Below are 12500 nucleotides of genomic sequence, written 5' to 3' on the forward strand. Positions count from 1 at the left end.
ATATATATATATAATATATATATATATATATATATATATATATATATATATATATATATTATATATATATATACGATTCAGTCATTACAATGTTTAACAAGTCCGGAGAAGCAGGGTACTGATCTGTATTGACTAGTACAAGTCCTTTTGCAGTCACATTCCAACCCCAGTGTGTATGTGGCTACTTATTTTCCAACACCTCCGCATAACGAAAAGCACAGATATCTTGAATCACAAAAGGATTCACATCCGTTAGTCCTATACAACTGAAGAATTAACTCCTTTCCTACATCATCAGTCTTCGCAGGTCCAGCAGATGGCTTTTTAAACACTGATAGAGTTGTAAAAATTGGATTAGTGTTTGTCAAATCTCTGACTTTTATATGCAATAGTCCTCCAGCAGTGGCTTTTCCAAATACGTTAATGGAAACACGACCAATCTGTTCAACCGAGGGTGCAGAGGAGATCATCTCTAATCTAGTGATTGGCTAATCTGAAGCAGGGTCGTTTGGAGGAGTGATACACTGAATCCTTCCCATTGTGTAGAGAGTGTTGAATCAATCTACACATGTGAACATCTGCACCAGAAGTTCTCATCAGTGTTTTGAGTACAAACTGTTTAAATGAATCGTTCTGAGGTTCCTTGGCTATATTTTGCAAAACTGATACTTGGGAGAATGGTACCACAGCTAAATAGCACATGATCACAAAGTTGAGAGAACACTTAGTAGATGAACAACAAGACCTTTTTCTAGAGTAGATATAAAAGTGTGGTCTAGCTGCTATTCGGATACCATCTGAAATGGCTGAACACTTCCTATCCCGTTTGCGTTGATTTCTTTTCTTCAATCAAGTAAGTAGTTTCAACAATGATATGACGGGTATCAGGAATAAGTGAAGTAAAGACAGAAATTTTCTGGTGGTGGATACTAATTACTTTCATACACCTGTGACCTTATATCTTCAGCCATTCTTTTGGCAGCTGCATTTACAATCCGAAACCGCTCTTCTCTCTCGTTAGGACCTATATTTTATCGTTTTTTCAGTTAATAGCTCATCCATATGTCCCTCAAAAATCTCACAAAATCTCTCTTGAAGTAGACTGGCATTCCTCTATTTTTCTTCAGTTTATCAAAAGCAAGAGTCATTGCCTCTAAAACTGCAGAATTTTTCAGACGACCATACCACACTATATGTGGTAGAATTTCTCCATGCAGGCTGAATGGTATCTTGCCTTAGCAGCAACTACATCAACTATATCAACTATGTCATTTCTCCTTTCACCCGCTTTAAAAATAGCGCCAGTAACATGAAGTCTTTTTTAATGCCCAGATTAACGATAAATGGACTACTTTTTGCTATATTTTTATCAAACTTATATAATACATATTCCCCCCCCCCCCAATAAAAAAAGAAAAAATCTTGAATAAAATCAAAATCATATTCTTAACCTCTGAGAGAGGTTGCGAGAAATTGTCGGAATTGTATGTTATTTTTTTACTTTATTGTTTTTTTTTTTTTTTTTTTTACTTTGCTATTATTCAAAAACTCATATGGAAAAATCAAGTCAAACTCTGGACTTCGCAGGGACGTTGAAAGCACTTAGGGGGATATCTGTCTTGCCTGGAAAGTTTCAGTAATCCTTTCATTCACATACAACTTCCTACATTTTTCATGCACTTTCACAAATTTAAACCCTCTCAACTGAGAATGTTATTCATCTTTCCACTGAGTTCTTCACTGCTCTAACAGAAGACGATATCACTAAACACTAAAAGGGAAAAAGTGAATACTCACAACTATTTTCAGCCGAGAATTGTGCCATATATACCAAGTACACGGACTAGACAATTTTCATGTAAACTGATTAATGGAAAGAAACAATACGTGTATAAATTTCGGAGTAACTCTAAATCAAATAAATATAATGCGAATATTTATCATTGTTTCTCTTTAGTTTACACAGGATACCTTAGACAACTCAACTCTAATGTTACTATGAAAAAAAGGAAACCCATTATTACACTATACTTGTCATGTCAACACTGTGAATTACAACTGAAAAATAGTTATTGCAATCGTCATTCTAATTGGCTTGATGATTACTACACTAGATAATCACATCGCAAAGAAGTAACGGTGGTTGTTAACAAGTTATGCAATCACAACCTGTTTCATTTTCAAGCACCCTGTCATTGACACACAGTAGGTAAGATACGACCTAATTTGAATTATAGTCAATTCTTTTTAGTTAGGCAGATTTGCACCGACTCGCAAGGGTGCCCTTTTAGCTCGGAAAAGTTTCCTGGTCGCTGATTGGTTGGACAAGATAATTCTGACCAATCAGAGAGCAGGAAACTTTTCCAAGCTTAAAGGGCACCGCTGCGAGTCAGTGCAAATGCGGCTCATTAAAAAAATTGAGTATTGGGATTATCCTTTTTTTTCCTAAGTCATACCTCTATCGTTTTAGAATTAAAGCTCTAAAAGTAACAAGAACAATGACGCAAAAAGAGCTTACAGCCAGAGCATGACTTGAAATTACGCATATCACAAAAAGCACCGGACCAAAACATTTAAATGGCAAGGATCTCACTGATCATAATAGTACGGGCAAGGCCGAAACTTGAGCTAATAGAAATCTCTTCACTTAATTATTCTTTTAATCACATGTTTGTAGAAACTTAATTGTTTCAAAGAAAAATATTTATGAGGGTACGGGTGGCCATGGTCAATCTAAGAGGATTTTAGGTTTCTGCCCAAAATGTCAATGCATACATGTATAGAAATGTATAGACATGTATAGATTTTGCCACACCTGCTCATGAAGTTAATCAAGGAAGACAACTCTGTATCTCATTGCCTATTAATCTTTCTTTAATCAGTAACTTTAGTTCTGTTTTGGGCTAAAGTTGAAATTAATATGACTAAAAATTGCTGGGACAAAGTCATATTATGATGAAAAATCCCCCTGGGTATGTCTGAAAAGGTTCTCTAAAATGCTTTATACCAGAAAATCTTAGTGATAGAGAGGAGCATAGAAAAGGAGAAAGATGCGCAAAACCTAGATAGGAATAATGCAGTAAATATGTATTTACATACAAATGAATACAAATAAATATATATACCTGTAAGTAAATAACATAATAGTAAATTAAATATAATCTAGGTATTTATCTATCATAACTTTCACAATAAGGCATGATACTTTCTCTTCAAGGTATTTAGTTGGAAACAGTTTTTCTTTTTTTTTAATCGAAGGCAGGAGAAACTCCTGGTTACCACCTTCTGCATAAAAAACTAAATACATACAAAGTAAAACTATTACACGTTAATATATTCCTAAGCTGGTTAACATTTAAATAAGATTAATTAAACAAACTTTATCCTTTTTTCGTACTTCCATTTTCACTCTCTCTCTCTCTCTCTCTCTCTCTCTCTCTCTCTCTCTCTCTACCCTTTCTTCCCAGAAATACATGGTTTAATGGTAAAGATTATGCTTCAGCTTTGCTATGAATCTGGCCATATGGTGAGCTTGAAGCAGGAGAACCGTTCATTTGGAGAGTATTTATCACGAAGTATAGTGACAAGTCTTTCTAATAGCTTAGGATGGTCCTGCTCATGTGACAGGTTTATGATTAGGGGAAACCCTTTATACAAAAAAACACGCGTTGAGTTTTTCCTCACAGGTGGTGTGGAGTAAAAGTTAGAGTAATTTGAGAGATACACCAATTAATATTTGTGTATGTATGTATGTTATGTATGTTTATATATATATATATATATATATATACATATATATATATATATATATATACATATATATATATATATATATATATGTATATATATATATATATATATATATGAGATATGCAACCTGCTCACCTAAGCAGTTATGAGTGAAACTTCTACCAACAGCATTTACCAGCGTGATGACATTGGACAACATAAGTTTGGATATAAAGAGAATGAACACATAACTGAAGGAAAACTCTCTGTAGGAAAAAACGTCCAAAAGGAAACTGAGAACTTTCCAAAGTTTTAATGCAGCGGACGAAACTAGGATTGGAGACAAGGAAGTCAACATCGAATTGCGAGGACTTCTGCAACACTTTCGTAGTTATTTCCAGAAGTAAGACCAGAGCTGGACTTCAAGGAGCGCATTGGAACTTGAGTTTGGTGTGGTTCCTCTATCCCTGATTTCTTCAGAGAGATCTCTCCTCCTGCTATATGATAAGGCTTCAGTACTAAATCATATTGAGAAACTCGATACAACACAACAGGTCCAAGCTTACAGGAATGGGGTACCCGGAAGTGAACTATCTGATAACCAAGCAGGGCAAGTAGCCTTAAGCCTGCCTGACACTTGCGCCCATTTTTGCCACGCACTGGCACGCATTGATGCGCGCCAGTACGTGCCACTTTGTGGCACGCACTGGTGTTTTTCCCGCACTGTTCACGACCAGTTCACTCCAGTTCGCACATCGTTCACAGCGACGTTCACCGCGACGTTCACCCAGCGATGGCACGAATTGGCATGAGTAGTTCACGAGAAGTTCATGACACGTTCACGCGAGTTCACTCATCATTTCGCATCGTTTCCTCATCGTTCACGCCAGTTCACGCCAGTTCACGAATTGGCCACTCCATATAAAAACGGGGCTTCTCCAACCCGAGGACATTCTTGGATTGGCTTCGGAAGAGACAACAATGCTTTCTGTCAGAGACACCATTGCATTGAGGAGAAGAAACGTATCTTTTTCGTTTGTATTTTTTGTTGCCCTTTACTTTTGTTTCAATAAGAAAGCATTTGATTTACATATAAATAGCAGACATAAAATATGTACAAGTATTAAGAAAGCATTTTATTTTAACATTAAAAGCAGCAAACATGAAAAGTTTTTAGGCTGTTGATTTTAAGGTAACAGAGAAAAAAGTGTGTTGAAATAAGACATCATTTTATTTTTACATTAAAACAGCAAACAGAAAAAAATTGGTTTGCTCTTCATTTTAAGGTAATAAAGAAGAATAAGTATGTTGATGAAATAAAAAATCATTTTATTTTTACATTCAAACAGCAAACTTAAAAATTTATGGGGTTTATTTTTCAGTTCATTTTTATTTAAAAACAAAAGTTTTGGGTCTTGATTGGAACTAGAGGAAAATAAGTGTGTGCATGAAATAAGACATCATTTTATTTTTATATTCAAACAGCAAATATAAACAATTATTAGGTTTATATTTTTCTTTCCTTTTCATTAATTTTTTTTTCGTTTCCTTTATGTTTCTCTTCATTATAAAGTTATAGAAATAGTTTGAAATAAGACATCATTTTATTTTTACATTCAAACAGCAAATATAAAAATTTATTATGTTTATTTTTCTTTCCTTTTCATTAATTTTTTCGTTTCCTTTTTGTTTCTCTTCATTATAAAGTTATAAAAATAGTTTGAAATAAGATATAATTTTTTTTTCACATTAAAACAGCAAATATAAAAATTTATTAGGTTTATTTTTCTTTCCTTTTCATTAATTTTTTCGTTTCCTTTTTGTTTCTCTTCATTATAAAGTTATAGAAATAGTTTGAAATAAGATATCATTTTTTTTCACATTAAAACAGAAAATATAAAAATTTATTTTGTTTATTTTTCTTTCCTTTTCATTAATTTTTTTCGTTTCCTTTTTGTTTCTCTCATTATAAAGTTCACACCACTTCCCGCATCGTTCACCTCCAGTACACGACCAGTTCCCGCACTGTTCACTCCAGTTCACTCCAGTCGGCGCATCGTTCACGACTATTTCACGGCCATTTAGTGCGTGCCAATGCGTGCCACAAACTTTAAAACATTTCAAAGTTCTGGGCACGCATGGCACGCATTGGTACGCTCTGGCTCGCGAGTTCCCGCACTGTTCACGACATTTTCATGGCTCGTTCAGGCGAGTTCGCGCATCAATGCGTACCAGTGCGTGCCACGAATGCGTGCAAGTGTCAGGCATGTTTTACAGGTGGCAGATGATGAAATCCTGGATGCATTAGCCATGATCGGGAGTAACAAAGAACTGCCCACTGATTCATGCTCTCATATGGAACACTTTGTCTGTATTCTTTATTAGTCCAAACTCTGCACAAAATTAATGAGCTCTGCTAATTCCTCTACCTCAATCATACAACTGAAGGGGAAAACCTCACACCCAATTTTGGTTTGCTGGACTAACACATTCAACAGCCGCACTACATATCCATGATTTGGAGATAAAGGTAAGGTAAAGGTGTCTGGTTTCAGTTCCAGTTTCACCACAATAGATGATCACCAGAACATCAGCCTGACAAGCCCAAACCCCCACTGTGGTGCCCAACCACAGCAGTGGCCTCCCCCAATAAACAGTTAAACTCAGCGATCTGCTGCTAAGCGAATGCGAGGCGAACACGTTACCAATGTACTAGCCAGGAGGCTACTGTCTCCAAAGGAACAGCTGCATTCGGTTTGACTTTTGATGCAGATTCAAGTCACTTCTATCCTGTTCGCTGTTTGAATCTATCACATACTGAAGCAGTGCTGCTCCTCAGAAATTGTGAGTGCAAACATGAATGAGAATGAAGATCCAGCTGTTACAAGAACATTATCCCATATACAGAAGTTTCCGGATACTGACTATTCAGAGAGGGATAGATGAAGACTGAAAAAGGGAGATGTTATTATTATGACATTCATTAATTAAATTAATTTATTTGATGTCCCTAGTTGAAAATTACTACTTGAAAGAAAAACACTTATTCAGTACGACTTACAACATGTTTAAATTGTTTAAACAAGATTGAACAGTAATCAGACTGCTTCATTGCATTTGGATGCGTTTGATGACTTGCTAATTATGTATTTATTGTGATAAATACTTGTGTTTCAGTGATATTGGCTTTGCAGTTAGAAAAACGTCGGATCAGTAACGTTTACAAAGTTATAACCTAAAATTTAGGGTGTGTAGTGAAGCATATCACCTAAATTTAATGATTCCATTAGCTTCTTTACCTCAAAAAACATATTTAGACACTTTATTTATAATTGTGTCATATGTACTTGCAAATATATTGCATTATTCGTGTGTGACTTTCATTTTGGACACCACCTTGGATTTCCTTCCCTTATAATGTTCAGAAAAGAGAAGTGTCACCCTAAATGATACCTTCTTTCAAGATCATATGAGTTTTTGCTTAGAAAAAGAAAATCCACGAAATTACAAATGAGCCTACACTTACAAGTGTTTTTACACATTTATTTATAAGAGACAATTTGAGGGCAGGTGGTTTATTAAATATAAATATAATTTTTGCAAATAAAACTCACAGAAAATTCTAGTTTATACAACCGAAATATAGGACTTGCATGTAGAACTGAAATAGGACGATAGAATATAAGTTCGTATATTATGAATACCATATACCGTGAGCGTAAGTTAGAAAAATACCCTGTTTTAGCGCATTTGGTATGATTTTTACGTTAGTAAAGTATGATCCTCTAGAGGTTGGCTTCGCCTAGATTAATGTATAATGTATAATGTCAGATTTTATTAAGTACACGTGTTTTGCAAGTTAGAACCATGTAAATATATATCCATACCTTCCTTTATCTTTTCACAGACAAATTCTCATTCTTAAGCATAGTTACACAATGCCCGGTACTTGTCCTACATATTGCGACAGCATTACTAAATGCTGAAGGTTGAAGCAGCATACCTCAACCGCGCAGTTTATTAGCGCCATCTGTTGCCAACGCGCCCTACTAAAGAGGGAAAATGCTCATGAATTTCAACTGATGTTCCGGTCTCCCCTATATTGTCTTCGAATAAGTACCAAAACCTTGCTATGAATTTTACAAGCCGAGTTCTATCTATTAAAGGCTGGGGTTTGTATTCGGATAGGATCATCATGACATATCTTGACGTAAGGCGAAAGAAAGTATGAGATTGGATTCAAACAAAAAGTTCTAGAATCTGCTAAAAGTTGAGCCCATCTGGATAACAGTAAACCAAAAAAGGAACACACTCATAAGCGACCTACCAAATGTTCATAAATTTTGATTTAATGGGGTGCAGTATGTTTGCCCCATAGCTATTCAATTCATGATTAGAAACGTTTTACTAGTAACAACAATGCCGGTTAAGTAGCTGAATTTCATGTAGGGTATCTTGATTAAAAAAAAAAGAATTATATATTTGCTCGCTTTAATTTGCAAATGACGAATGGCAAAACACATTTCTGGTCTATTTTATTCATACTGCCCAGCATATATATACTGTATATATATATATATATATATATATATCGTATTAATATGTGCTTGCCATTCGTAATTTGCACAAATAAAACAAATAACATTTACAGCCTTTTTTTTTTTATCTAAGATATCCTACAAGAAGTTCGGCCTCTTAACTAGCAATGTTGCTAATAAAACTTTCTTAATTATGAATTCAATATCTTCAGGGGCAAACATACTACAAAGCATTAAATGAAAACTGACGAACATTTAGTAGGCAGCTTACAACTTTGTTTCTCTTTTGGTTTACTGTTATCCAATTAATGATGACATTGGCTGGAATTATTCTTTTCATCCTACACGAGTAAAAATGCCATTTATTTAGATGGAGTATCGATCTCACGTAGCTGGAACTCAGCTGATAGAATTTATAATGAGGTCTTGGTTGTTACACAAAGACAATATAGGGAAGACCGCAATATGGGTTCTTTTTCCTCTATAATAGGGCACGTTGGCAACAGCTGACACTAGCACAATATGCTATTTTCTACTGTTTCTTTTACTGTAGTCTTCTACCATCATATATATATATATATATATATGTGTGTGTGTGTGTGTGTGTGTGCGTGCGTATATATATATATATATATATATAAATACATATATATATATATATATATATATAATATGTGTATTTTTTATATATCATCGTGTGCAAGCTCCTAAAACCGTTATTTTCTTTTCTTAACCTTTATATATATTATCGGTGTTACTCCCTTCATGGTATTCCTAAAGAAAACTTAGACTGACATGCCAATGTCTTTTCTATAATTGTTTTGAATAAATCATAGAATAGCTCATCTGTCAACGCTAAAGCATTATGTTCTTATTCAGCTGATGCTGATAAAATTAGGAAAAAATTAAGATATATCTCACTAAGCGAGAAAGTTGGTTGGCTGTAGATTGCCCCACCCTGTGTGAGGCACAGGCTCATAGTCATGGATAGCCCTTCAAGCCTCATAATATTATTCCGACGGAAAATAGAGGTAAACGACTATATGATCTTAAATTGCTGATGGGCTGTTATGAGCAGGAGCCCGTGTATCACACAAGTTAGGACACTCTAAAGAATTATTTCAAATAATTAATGCATACATTTGTAATTAAAGTTAATCGTTTAATTACTGTAACATCACAATGACTTGAATAAAAACTGTTGCGTGAATTATACTATTACTATCTAACTAAGAATATATCTATAAAATGTATCATAAAATTCAACAATTTGCTAAATAAGGAATTACTTCAGAATGTAAAACCCAGGTTTTATTTAAGGGAAATTATTTAATTATGATACAGTCCTTAGGGCTATGCAATATATTTGACTGGGAATTGTGCTGTCTTTATATCTATGAGGTGATTTGGTGCTAAGTGAAGTGGCTGCTAATATGTAATAAGGGAGTCATGGACACACCCACCTAATGGCACTGATCAACCTTCAACGCCAAATTCCCTTCATTGAGGGTGAATGGTTGAGTTTTTCATAGATAAATATAAGGTAAGTTGTAATGAAATTGATTTAATTATATATATATATATATATATATATATATATATTTCTATAGAAAGTGTCTTTTTAATTCTCATAATTTGATTTTTTTTTTATCTAAAAGCTTCCCATCCTATGCTTATCATTCTCATAACTTCGGTCTCACCTAAGTACGTAGGTTAATTCACAATCTCTAGAGGTTTGTCCGTAACCTGCACTACTAGGTCTTCTGCATTATCATCGAACATCATTTTAGTTTTATTCATATTTAAATTTAGTCCTAGAGTACTGATTTTAATAAATAGAGCAAAAAATGTACATGCACACATACCCTTGGCATATATATATATAATATATATATGTTTATATATACTGTATATTATATAATAACATATATATATATAATATATATATATTTATATATATATATATATATATATATAGATAGATAGATATATACATATACATACATATATATATATATATATATACAGAGAGAGAGAGAGAGAGAGAGAGAGAGAGAGAGAGAGAATTTATATAAAAAGGTTAATGAATGAATGGCGGTTGCATGTTAGCGCAGATATCTGACAGTCATCAAGTCACGCTCACACACGCAGCTACAGTGAGTGATGGCTTCGTTAGTTCCGTGTCTACCAATTAAGCTAAATTACTTTCGTCCGTCCCACTGGTGAAATCCTCAGAATTAGGAAAGACTCCGGATCCACCCCTTGTCAACACCATCACGGAAGCTCCATTTGTTTGACTAATGCACGTTTGTTGATGGGTTGACTTGCCTGAAAGGAAAGTCCAAGAGAGAGAGAGAGAGAGAGAGAGAGAGAGAGAGACGGAATAACTAGGCGGTAGTCTAGTCAACATAAAACCTGATTCAAATGATCTTGTGGTGGAAAATTAGTCCCTTCAAGAAATACAGGTAACTTAACAAATCATTTCATCACATTTTATTGAAAGGAAACTGACTCATTGTAATTTTACTGCAAACTGATGAACTTTTCAGAGTCAAATTTTATTGGTTTTGATTACGCTATGTTCTTAAATGACTTTCATATGATGAAATCAAATATATTCAATAGCTTCTGAAGGAAATGGTTTCATTGACTCCTAAAATGAATCAACTAAAAATAACAAAATACTTAAAAGAAAGAATACAAATAATTTATCGGTTAACTAATTACACATTAGAGAGAAAATAAGAGGAACAAATGTAATTAGAGATTTCCGACCTGCATCAACGAATAATCCTAAAAAGTCTACGGACACCACCTCCAGTTTTTCATATGCTGACTGTACAATAGATGGTGAAGAGTGTAATGTTGATCCAGAATCGGGGTCATAATTCGTATCACTTCCAAATTTTATGTTTTTCTCGAATCCAGAAATTCCATAAAAAAGTGGTCGAAAAACACAACCAAAACAGCTGGGGGTCAGGGAGTGCTGCAAGTCCTTCGTAAGCTGTAGAAATGTTCAGCTATTTCACAGATAATTTTCATGTTTTTGACATATTACCCATAGAATTGAATACCTTAGGGTGAAAATGAGAGAGAGAGAGAGAGAGAGAGAGAGAGAGAGAGAGAGAGAGAGAGATTTCAAGCTTCCACATCTCATTTACTACATTCTTCTTGTAGTAACTATTGAACAGAAGGTGTTGATTATTTTGTATCAGTTTTATCAAAATTTGAACGTTTTCGTAAAATAAAAACTTTTTTTTTTTTTTATGAAGCCTTTTTGATTCCTTCATATAAGAAATTTTACTGGAAAAAAAAACGTGTTTTTCTTTTCTTTGAACATTTTTCTTTTTTTTCTTTTAGTTTTTATCTTTCTTCATCCAATCGACGGTCGTATTTTTTTCGGCCTTTATAGAAACAACAAAGACCACCATAATTTATGATTTCAAATGAACTCCTAATTGGGAGTAAAGACATAAGGGGAAATTCGTTTTGTTAAAACGGCTATGCATACAAGTCAGTAAAAAAGACAAATTTAACCACTTGTCTATTGAAGGGATGAGACTTGTTTTCAATACTCTGCATATTTATAGACATATCAGAAGGATTTTGACACCTGTTCGTGAATGTCATTAATTTTCTTTCAAATGTGGAATCATAATTAGTTAACTCACGAGGAACAGGACCAGAGCAGAAAACTTTAAAGATAAAAAATACCTTAATATAGGATAAAACCCGATAATAAAGATAACTGAAAAATTAATATTTTCCAACCATATGCCAAGTTGACCAGTCAAACTTTTTTTTTTTTTTAGGTGCAAATCCCATGTTTTAGAATAAAACGTTTTTGTTCTTTTAATTGGGGATAGCAACCCCACCCCCTCTGGATCCACTCGTGTATCCTCTCTCAGTTATTTATTTTATATCAGTTAAAAAAAATATTTGCGAAAGCCGAAAAATAAATGTTCTGTTCTAAAATTATTTTTATGAAAAAATAGCTATTAAGTTAAACGCTCCTTACAATAGGAAATAAATTAGTTCAGTATAACATATACCGGTCTTTAAAAAATCTACAACTTTGTAAAAAAAAAAAAGAAAAAAAATTTAAAAAAACCCTATCCCATGTGTAATTGAAGCTAAAATTTTGATTGTAGGCTTATGTGGAAGACTCACTTAAGGCGTTAGAAGCTAAATATCTTGAGGCTCTGAATCTTTAAAAAGTATTGTCCCATACAT

The sequence above is a fragment of the Palaemon carinicauda genome, chromosome 36 (assembly GCF_036898095.1).
Source record: "Palaemon carinicauda isolate YSFRI2023 chromosome 36, ASM3689809v2, whole genome shotgun sequence".
Lineage (NCBI taxonomy): Eukaryota > Metazoa > Arthropoda > Malacostraca > Decapoda > Palaemonidae > Palaemon > Palaemon carinicauda.